Source organism: Mobula birostris, chromosome 3 (genome assembly GCF_030028105.1).
Source record: "Mobula birostris isolate sMobBir1 chromosome 3, sMobBir1.hap1, whole genome shotgun sequence".
Classification (NCBI taxonomy): domain Eukaryota; kingdom Metazoa; phylum Chordata; class Chondrichthyes; order Myliobatiformes; family Myliobatidae; genus Mobula; species Mobula birostris.
The window spans coordinates 14,751,853-14,763,589 of record NC_092372.1 but is presented as its reverse complement, the minus strand read 5'-3'; the positions used below and the strand labels follow the sequence as shown (position 1 = coordinate 14,763,589).

At 42.7% G+C, this 11,737-nt stretch overlaps 1 protein-coding gene across 3 annotated transcripts in view; it reads left to right on the top strand.

Moving 5' to 3' along the window:
* Positions 1-8,487: 8,487 nt before the first annotated feature.
* atp8b1 (ATPase phospholipid transporting 8B1) overlaps positions 8,488-11,737 on the top strand; it is a 184,079-nt gene continuing 180,829 nt past the window's right edge. The window contains exon 1 of one of the 3 annotated variants that reach the window (XM_072251748.1): positions 8,488-8,642. The gene's annotated coding sequence lies outside the window, so the exon portion shown is untranslated. Of the gene's footprint in view, positions 8,736-11,737 lie in introns of all 3 variants that reach the window. The other 2 variants (XM_072251746.1, XM_072251747.1) reach the window with 2 other exon arrangements.

The window sequence follows — 11,737 nt, the reverse complement described above, 5'->3', positions numbered from 1 at the left end:
AACTCCAATGTTTACAAGCCCAGAGTCATCAAATGTTCTTTCTGAATTAACCCTTTCTTTCCCAGAATCATTCTCATAAACCTCCTCTGAACCCTCTCTAATGCCAGCACATCCTTTCCTTGATAAGGAGTCCAAAACTGCTCACAATACTCCAAGTGCTAACCAATGCATTACCTTAGTAGTTCATTCTTGCTTTTATATGTCCTCTTGAAATGAATGCCGACTCAGCCTGAAGTTAACTTTTAGGTAATCTTGCTCTAAGACACCCAAGACCCTTTGTACCTCCAATTCCTGAATTTGCTCCCCATTTAGAAAATAGTCTGTTGCTTTATTCCTTCTACCAAAATGGGGTATATGGGGTGTCAGGGAGGGGTAGCACCTCTGGTGGGGGAACGTCGCGTCCTTTTCAGGGCGGTTAGTCCACCTTTGGTCCCCACCTGGCACTCAGCTCTCACCTGTGGCTCCCCGTAGCTGTTTGAATGCGACAGCGGCCACACCCCGGGCATCGGCTTCGACAAGCCGACTAAACCAGGTGAGGGTAGCCGACGGGTCTCAAACCCTCGGTGAGATAGGAAATTGTCTATCCCGGCATGTAAAGACAGACTCCGGTGGATTGAGCAGACGAGACCAATGGAGGGTCCTACAGTCAAGAAGGTGGTCCCTGCAAGCGTCGTGGAATGTGTAGAGCAGGACAAGACACAGAAGATGTCCTGGTCATCCACTGCGCCTATTTCCATCTCCAGCCGTCTAGACTCTGTCTTGCCACTGGACCCAGATGGGAATTGGGAAGAGAGAGTGAGGCTGACGCTGCGCAACTCTCCCTCACTTAAATCCAAATCACGTGCTAGTTTCGACACCATCATAATGGTGTCGAGGTCCTCGTCGATGTCAACGATGGACGAACAACAACAACCAAAATGCATGACCATACACTTCAGCGATGGATGCATTCAAGAGTGAAGAGAACAACAGTTGGAGTACTTTTCATTGGAAGAATAAGATCCAGAGATGGCAGAGGCACCGATGAAGATTTCAGCATGTCATAAGGCACCGGTAATGACAATAGGCATTATGGATCAGAACGGAGCTGGCCTCAGGTTTGGGGAAGAAGTAGAACTGAAGTTCTGCTGTGGCTGTCAGCCCACAAGAGAGGAAGTGGAGTCAGTTGCCAGGAAACAGAGTTCGTGGTTGAAATCATCATTATGATATCAGATATACAAACTGATTTTTCTGAAAGCTGCCTTCTAGAAAGTGCTATAGGGCTACTAAGACAAAAATTTCATAGCATCTTATAAGTTTCTTTTCCCAGGCAACTAAGCTGATCACAAACAATATTGATTTCTCAAACTTCCGACAATTGCTTCCCCCCTTCTAGATTCCCCATTCCTGTTTCCTTCTCTTACATTATCTCCTTACCTGCCCATCACGTCCCTCAGGTGCCCCTCCTCTTTCCCTTTCTTCCATGGCCTTCAATCCTCTCCTATCAGATTCCCCCTTCTCCAGCCCTTTATTTATCTCTTTCACCAATCAACTTCCCAGCTCTTTACTTCAGCCCCTCCCTGTCTCCTGGTTTCACTGATCACTTTCCACTTCTTCCTCTCTTCCCCCCCCCATTTTCTTACTCCAACTTCTCATCTCTTTTTCCTGTCCTGATGAAGGGTTTTAGCTCATAACATTGACTGCTTACTCTTTTCCAGAGACTATGGACTCTTTTCCATAGATGCTGCCTGGCCTGCTTACTTCCTCCAGCATTTTGTGTGTATTAATTAGTTAAACTGATCAACCATTCTAGTTAGCACCCACACCCCACCCCCGTTTATGTATTACCTCAGTCACTGCACTGTAAACGTGTTAAACCACTTTTTATAATGCAATTTACATTGTAAATACAGACAGGTATTTACCATACTATACCTCCAAGCTTATTTTTATATAATTATTTATTCCTTATAATTGCTGAATGCATTTTTTGGTGCATGCTATGCCAACACACCAAGGAAAGTTCTTAATGCATGTAAATTTATACGTCAGAGAATGTTTACCTTTGATTTTGATCCTTGTGATAATATTATTTTGAGATTGTATGTGCTGGATTGTAACTATATGCGCTGTGTGTGACAATATGTACCATGTTTTGCATCATGGGCTTATTATGTATTTAATATTTCAGTAATATTTGAGTAATCTAGTAAACATGTTGTTGATTAAGCATTTTGTTTAGATAATTCATTATGAACTTTATGTAATAATAAATGAATAACATACATTATGACACTACTACATGATATATGTGTGCCTTGCTTAAAGTAAAGAACAAACTTAAGACTCTCATCATTTCAGACTCCTATGTCTTTATTGCAATTAGTTTAAAGTTTTGAAGTTACAAAACATAACAGGCCCCAGAGTAAGGATGTTTCACTTAGCTGTATACATTTGTAAACTTGAACATGATGAATCACTGGGCTGATCCACAATATGGAAGTGCAATGTGAATCATAAGGCACTCAACAATTCAGGAACAGTTTCTTCCCCTCTGCCATCCGATTTCTGAATGGATATTGAACCCATGAACACTACCATGGCACTTATCCGTGTAAGCGGAACAAGTGCTACACATGCCCTTACACTTCCTCCCTTACCACCATTCAGGGCCCCAAACAGTCCTTCCAGGTGAGGCAACACTTCACCTGTGAGTCGACTGGGGTGATATACTGCGTCCGGTGCTCCCGATGTGGCCTTTTAGATATTGGCGAGACCCGACGCAGACTGGGAGACCGCTTTGCTGAACATCTACGCTCTGTCCGCCAGAGAAAGCAGGATCTCCCAGTGGCCACACATTTTAATTCCACATCCCATTCCCATTCTGATATGTCTATCCATGGCCTCCTCTACTGTAAAGGTGAAGCCACACTCAGGTTGGAGGAACAACACCTTATATTCCGTCTGGGTAGCCTCCAACCTGATGGCATCAACATTGACTTCTCTAACTTCCGCTAATGCCCCATCTCCCCCTCGTACCCCATCTGTTACTTATTTTTATGCACACATTCTTTCTCTCACTCTCCTTTTTCTCCCTCTGTCCCTCTGAATATACCTCTTGCCCATTCTCTGGGTCCCCCCCCCCTTGTCTTTCTTCCCGGACCTCCTGTCCCATGATCCTCTCGTATCCCCTTTTGCCTATCACCTGTCCAGCTCTTGGCTCTATCCCTCCCCCTCCTGTCTTCTCCTATCATTTTGGATCTCCCCCTCCCCCTCCAACTTTCAAATCTCCTACTCACTCTTCCTTCAGTTAGTCCTGACAAAGGGTCTCGGCCTGAAACGTCGACTGCACCTCTTCCTACAGATGCTGCCTGGCCTGCTGCGTTCACCAGCAACTTTGATATGTGTTGTTTGAATTTCCAGCATCTGCAGAATTCCTGTTGTTAACCCTACCTAACTACTGCTTTATTTCTATTTTTGCACTACTAATATAATTATATTAATTTAACTATTATATAGGAAACATAGAAACATAGAAAATAGGTGCAGGAGTAGGCCATTCGGCCCTTCGAGCCTGCACCGCCATTCAGTATGATCATGGCTGATCATCCAACTCAGAACCCTGTACCAGCCTTCCCTCCATACCCCCTGATCCCTTTAGCCACAAAGGCCATATCTAACTCCCTCTTAAATATAGCCAATGAACTGGCCTCAACTGTTTATATGTGTATATATAATATATATTTACAATAATTCACATTTTTATTATTATGTATTGCATTGCACTGCCGCCACAAAGACCACTAATTTCACAGCATATGCCGATGATATATAAACATAATTCTGAAACACATGAGATTCTGCAGATGCTGGAAATCCAGAGCAACGCGGACAAAATGCTGGAGGAGCTCAGCAGGTCAGGCAGCGTCTACAGAGGGGAATAAATGTTTGACGTTTCAGCCCGAGACCCTTCATCAGCACTATGTAAATCTGACTTGTTGCTATTAAATCGCCAGCTTATTAGTCATTCCCCAGAAAAGGATTGTTGAAATAGTGTCACAGAGACATACAGCACAAAAATAAACTATCCGAAGTAGAACTTTCAACCTGAATTGCTACATGGAAACATAGAAAATAGGTGCAGGAGTAGGCCATTCGGCCCTTCAAGCCTGCACTGTCATTCAGTATGATCATGGCTGATCATCCAACTCACAACCCTGTACCAGCCTTCCCTCCATACTCCCTGATCCCTTTAGCTACAAGGGCCACATCTAACTCCCTCTTAAATATAGCCAATGAACTGGCCTCAACTGTTTCCTGTGGCAGACAATTCCACAGATTCACTACTCTCTGTGTGAAGAAGTTTTTTCTCATCTCGGTCCTAAAAGGCTTCCCCTTTATCCTCAAACTGTGACCCCTCATTCTGGACTTCCCCAACATCGGGAACAATCTTCCTGCATCTAGCCTGTCCAATCCCTTTAGAATTTTATACATTTCAATAAGATTCCCCCTCAATCTTCTAGATTCCAGAGAGTATAAGCCTAGTTGATCCAGTCTTTCATTATATGAAAGTCTTGCCATCCCAGGAACCAATCTGGTGAACCTTCTTTGTACTCCCTCTATGGCAAGAATGTCTTTCCTCAGATTAGGGGACCAAAACTGCACACAATACTCCAGGTGTGGTCTCACCAAGGCCTTGTACAACTGCAGTAGTACCTCCCTGCTCCTGTACTCCCTGTCTCCTGTTACAGAGACAGAGGAGATTTGGCAGACACTGGAAATCTGGATTACAGCCAATACAAAATGCAGGAGGAACCTCAGCAGGCCAGGCAGCATTAATGGAGGGAAATGAACAGTCAATGTTTTGGGTTGAGACCCTTCACCAAAGTTCAAAGTACATTTATTATCAAAGTATGAATACTATATGCAACCTTGAGATTCATTTTCTTACAGGCTGTCATAAAACAAAGAAACCCAATAGAACTCATTAAAAAGGTGACAGTCAAGCAGAGAAAAAACAAATTGTGCAAACAACAAAAGCAAGCAAACAGCTGAAGACCACCTCCTATGTCTTACGCCCCCTCCCATCAGACAAGAGAGCAGAATTTGGCCATTCAGCCCATTGAGTCTGCTCCAGTATTCCATCATGGCTGATCTATTATCCCTCACAAACCCATTCTCCTGCTTTCTCCTCATAACCTTTGATGCCCTTACTAATCAAGGACTTATCAACCTCTGCTCGAAAGATCCCCAATGACTTGGCCTCCACAACTGTCTGTGGCAATGAATTCCACAGATTCACCAACCTTTGGCTAAAAGAAATTCCTTCTTATCTCTGTTCTAAAGGGATGTCTGAGGTTGTGCTCTCAGGTCCTTCTCTCTACCCACTACAGGAAACATCACTCCACATCCACTCCTAGCTAACTGTTTCAATAGTCAACGTTTCAATGAGATCCCCCATCATTTTTCTGAACTTCAGCAATTACAGGCCCAGAGCCAGCAAACGCAATCCAGATGTAGGCTCTCAGCCTGAAACGTTGATTGTTCACTTTCCTGCATAGAAGCAGTCTGGCCCACAGAGTTCCTCCAGAGCTTTGTGTGCGTTGAACTTGAAGTGTTAATCCCGCTTCTTTCAGCTCTGATGATCAATAGCCTTGCAGGTTTTTCTTTTGCCCTGAAACACTATTAGCAAGTTATAGAATGTAGATGAGAAATAGAAGACAAACCTTGATGGTGACCAGTTCAACCTCAGCTCAATTGGACGCTGCTCCCAAATGACTTCCAGTCAATCATTGTTAAATCCAATGCAGTGAAGGCCATTTACAGGTAACTGGTAATCAAATTACTGTGTCTTACCTGGAAACTGTTTTCTGTCCAAGTACTAAGAATAATAAAAAATCAGAATCAGAATTAGGTTTAATATCACCGGCAAATGTTACAAAATTTGTTGTCTTTGCAGCAGCAGTACAATGAAATACATAACAGAAGAAAACTGTAAATCATAGTAAGTATAAATAACAGTTATATTAACTAACATTGAATAAGTAGTGCAAAAATAGAAATTAAATCTCCTCAAACTAATCACTGTTCTGCCTTCTTAGTAACTGCATCAATAGGTTGGGTCCAAGTGGAAATATTAACACCCAGGAATTTGAAATTGCTCACTCTTTCCACCTCCGATCCCTCTATGAGGACTGGTATGTGTTCCCTCGACTTGCCCTTCCTGAAGTCACGATCAGATTTTTGACTGAACTTATGGGAAAAGTTGTTATTTCACCACCCTGCTGATCTCCCATAGTTTCCCTGGGTATTTTAAAAATCAAAATAACCTTTATTCAAAATGTTAAAAATAATTACAAGAATAAACCATGCAATGCCTTTTCATTTATAGTCAATGTTTTCAGTACAGTTCTATTACATTCCTACACATCAATGCAGGAGCCTTGGGTCCTACCTTGCAAGGATTGATCAGTGAGATGCTGAAGGCTCATTTTGGGGGAATTCAGGCTTCATGTTGCATGTTCAAAGTTTAAACTAAATTTCTATTATCAGAGTACATGTGTGTCATTACATATAACCCTGAGATTAATTTTCCTGCGGGCATACTCTGCAAATCTGTAGAATAGTAACTATAACAGGATCAATGAAAGATCAACCGGAGTGCAGAAGACAACACACAGTGTAATACAAACATAAATAAATTGCAATAAATAATGAAATTACAAAATAAAGAGTCCTTAAGATGGGATCATTGGTTGTGGGAATATCTCATTGGATGGGTGAGTGTAGTTATCCCCTTTTGTTCAAGAGCCTGATGGTTGTAGGGTAGCAAATGTTCTTGAACCTGGTAGTTCTCTGAAATAGGAACACTCAGGAGTTTAAAGTTGCTAACCCTCTCCATCTCTGATCCTCTGACGAGGTACAGGTTCATGAACCTCTCCTGGAAAACTTCCTTGGTGGATGTGTTCCTGACTTGGGCGACTTTTTTGCTGTTTTTTTGAGCAGTTGGGTCAGGGTGAACAATGAGATCTGGGGTGCTTCCACGAAGAATGCTTTGCCCTGTGGCCCGCAGTGGGCTAGTGGCGCTACGCTGAACTGAACTAACAGAATCCTACTTGATGCCTGGTTTGAGGTTTTATATGCTATGTTTTGTCAGCTTGTTTTTTTGCCATTTGTGCCATTTGTTCTTTCTCTGTGCATGAGGTGATTGATGTTTTGTTGAATAGACTTCTTTGTTTTGTGGATGTCTGCTAGAGGCAGAATCTCAGAGTTGTATTCTGTATACATACTTTGATAATAAATGTACTTTGAATCAATAACGCTCCTGTCACTCATGTGACCCTGGGTCCAAGTTCAAGTTTAACAATCATTCAACCATACGAGAACTTAGCCAAAGGAAACATGGTTGGGTATACGAAACATGAGAAAGTCTGCAGATCCAAACTGACACATACAAAATGCTGGAAGAACTCAGCAGATCAGGCAGCACCAACGGAAGTGAATAAATAGTCGACGTTTCGAGCCAAGACCCTTCTTCAGGACTGGAAAGGAGGGAAGAAGATGCCAGAATAAAAGGGTGGATGTCGGGGAAGGAGGATAGGTTGAAGGTGAAGCCAGGTCAGTGGGAGAAGTAAAGGGCTGGAGAAGAAGGAACTTGATAGGAGAGGAGAGCAGACCATAGGAAAAAGAGAAGGATGAGGGAACCCAGTGGGAGGTGATAGGCAGGTGGGGAGAGGGAAGAGGCCAGAGTGAGGAATAGAAGAAGATGTGAGGGGGAGGGAATTTTTTTTAACAGGAAGGAGAGAGCAATATTCGTGCCTTCAAGTTGGAGGCTACCCAGAGGGAATATAAGGTGTTGCTCCTCCACTCTGAGGGTGGCTCCATCTTGGCACTACTCCAATTATTGAGGGGTTTCCTCACCCAACCCAGCCCCTGCTCTCCTCAGCAGCAGAAGCACCCTGCACTGCCGTCCTTCCCACACCTCTCCGGCAATCAGCAGCCTTTGAGATTCCAGACTCAGCCAACAACTTCCTACAAACCAGTGTCTCAACTTTACAAACAGGGGGCCATTGGTTTCCTAGCAACAACACCTGAGCACCACCTTTTCAAGCAAAACTGGGAAAAGGTCATATCATTGAAGAAAAGCTTAATTTTACACGCAACAAAATCTCAGCATTCCTTGTTATCTAAGTCTTTCCCACGTAATTGTTTATGATTACCTGCAGGCAATTTAACTTCCAAATGCTAAAAGCTGCAGCTGTTCACACCCTTTGTTTTCAGCCCTGTTCTCAGGAAAGAATTTTTGGTCATAGGTACTACTACTCTTTAAAGCTTTGCCACTTCATCACTGTAACAAATGCACTAATTAATTCGCAGTTGTAACCCTAGAACATTCAAATGAAACCTTAGTAATCGGAGTACTGTGCAGGAGAAACAACAGTAGTGATGTTTCTGCCTCCACCTGGAGTCACGTGACTTCGGTCCCATCCCAGCTTCAACGAAGTAGGAAGTGCTTTTTGTATGCGTTTCGTTGGGTCTCGAGGTGACACAAGTATTTGTTTGTGCCGTGGAAGAGAGCAAAAGAAGGGGGAGAAAGGCTGGAGAACTTGTTTGGCAAGCTGCTTACGTTAAATCAGCCATTATCCCAGAAGCATTTTTTTCAGGTGAAATTCAGAACGTGCATATTACAATCCTGAAGAGTGGGAGAGGACATTTTAACTTGTAGGGAGTCTGCTAAAGGTACTTAAGTTGATTTTGTAAGTGTATTTTATAGTCTTTAAAAAGTATTTTATGTTTAACAAGTAAGCTTTTGATTTAGAACTTTAAATTGTAAAGAAGCTGAGAGAGTTGGTGATGACTATTAAGATTTGAAGTAAGACTTGTTATTTACGTGCCTGCCAAAATATACTGTGACAGCTTACATTATTTTCTTAAATAGCTATGTGGTTTAAAGATGACTGTACCTCTACAAGTTTTTTTAAAAATTGTGCTTGAGATGTGCTTAAACCAGGTGACAACTGTGTATGGTGTCTTTAAAGTTGAATTGCTGAAAAAATTTTCATTGGATGTCTGTCCAACAAAATTTGGCACTAACTCACACAACATGTTGGGGAAGACCGCCAAATTTTGCTCAGAATTGGCCTTTACAGTGTTTTAAAGGAAGTCGAAGAGAATTGGGGTCTCCGGGAAATTTTTCAGTGTTTAGGGCCTCGAGCTGACAGTATAATTACTGTAAGAAGAGAAATTGGGGGATGTGAATTAGATCAGAACTGGAGATTGCCTGGATGATTCCAGATCTCTGGGAGATTATTCATAGAGGTGTAAGGCTATGCAAGATTTGAAACAAAGAATGTTAACAATGTGGGCAATGCTTAAGTCGAAATTGATGAAGGCAGCCGTGCAGAGTAATGATTGCAAATGACTTTATTGTGACTTAAGATAACAATAGGTCATGGGAGGAACAATATGAAGTTTAGTTTGTGCTCAGCAGATTTGTTTTGTGAGTGTTCATCGATTTACAAGAACATTTGTGACTTGAGTAGATGCCAAGTTGAAGTCTATCTGCCTGCAGATAGCTAATGAGTATTTATGAACTTGAAATGTGCCATTTAGATCAAAAAGAATGTTTAGCCTTTGCACAAATATCTACTTCTTATTTTGGCCTGTTTGCCTTTTTTGATGCCGTGATTGTGTATTTTTTTAAAATTGGCTGTGTCTTGTGTAGGTCTAGAGCTGATTCCTATAGACATTCATACTTATGAGTTAATTTTTTTTGTGGTTTTTGTAGATAACTGGTGGGGAAACAATTTTTATCCTTAAAAGTCTTGTGCTTCGTAAGAGAGAGAATTTTGTAAATTTGATTGCTTAACATCTTTTCCTGCACAAAGGTGTAAAAGGGAATGAAATAATTGTTACTCCAGATCCGATGCAGCATATCTATAGGAAGTACAAGATAATAAAAACAATAACAAAAAGCACCGATAAATATAAAAACATAAAATAGCCAATATAAATTGAATTTAAGTCTATAAAGTGACTCTAGCTATAGGAGTTATTTATTTATTGAGGTACAGTGTGGAATAGATCCTTCCCACCCTTCAAACCACGCCAGCCAGCAAAACCCCAACATTTATCCTAGCCTAATTACTGGACAATTTACAATGACCAATTAAGCTAGCAACCGGTATGTTTTTGGACTATGGGAGGAAACCAGAGCACGCGAAAGAAACCCATGCGGTCACGGGGAGATTGTGCAAACTCCTTACAGAGGGAATTGATCCCCGGTCATCTGTCCTGTCAAGCGTTGTGCTAACCCACTTCGCTACTATGCTACCCATCAATTGAGTATCTGTACATAAGGTGGCTCTGACAAGAGATGATAAAGTAGTGGTGGTAGGGGATTCGTGGGTGGAGGGTTGATCAGCCTTACAGCTGGGGGAATGTAACTGTTTTTGAGTCTGGCGGTCCTGTGGTGGATGCTACATAGTCTCCTCCTTGATAGGAGTGGGACCCAGTCCGTGAGTAGGCTGAATGGAAAACTTCGTGATGTTACTGACAGTATTGTCAACTATATTAAATAATTACTGACCTCTATTTCTTCAGCAGTCATTCCAGATGTTGTCCCAGTTCTATAGGTTCTAAGATGGTTTGTGAGACCAGTATGTGCAGTTGGCAGGAGGTGCGTGATAGTGTGGATGCATGTCTGCTTTTCACGTGGTAGGCACATCTTTGACACAGTGGTGTCAAGAAAGCAACCTCTCCCTCAACATCACAAAAACAAAGGAGCTGGTTGTGGATTGCAGGAGGAATGGAGACGGGCTAACCCTTATTCACGTCAATGGATCTGGGGTTGAGAGGGTAAACAGCTTCAAGTTCCTCGGCATCCACATCACTGAGGACCTCACGTGGTCTGTACACACCAGCTGTGTGGTGAAAAAGGCACAATAGCACCTCTTTCACCTCAGACAGTTGAGGAAGTTTGGTATGGCCCCCAAATCCTAAAAACTTTCTACAGGGGCACAATTGAGAGCATCCTGACTGGCTGCACCATTGCCTGGTATGGGAACTGTACCTCCCTTAATCACAGGACTCTGCAGAGAGTGGTGCGGACAGCCCAGCACACCTGTAGTTGTGAACTAACCATGATTCAGGATATTTACAAGGACAGGTGTGTAAAAAGGGCCCGGAGGATCATTGGGGACCCAAGCCATCCCAACCACAATCTATTCCAGCTGCTACCATCTGGGAAACGGTACCGTAGCGTAAAAGCCAGGACCAACAGGCTCCGGAACAGCTTCTTCCACCAGTCCATCAGATTGATGAATTCACACTGATTTGAGTGTACTCTATATTACATTAACTGTTCTATTTTTTATAAATTACTATGATTGCACATTGCACAGTACAACTGTGCTGCAACACACAGCTCGAACCACATCATCAAGTTCGCCGATGACACGACCGTGGTGGGTCTCATCAGCAAGAACGATGAGTCAGCATACAGAGAGGAGGTGCCACGGCTAACGGACTGGTGCAGAGTCAACGTCCTGTCTCTGAATGTGAACAAAACAAAGGAGATGGTTGTTGACTTCAGGAGGACATGGAGCGACCACTCTCTTCTGAACATCAACGACTCCTCCGTAGAGATCATTAAGAGCACCAAGTTTCTTGGTGTTCACCTGGCAGAGAATCTCACCTGGTCCCTCAATACCAGCTCCATAGCTAAGAAAACCCAGCAGCGTCTCTACTTTCTGTGAAG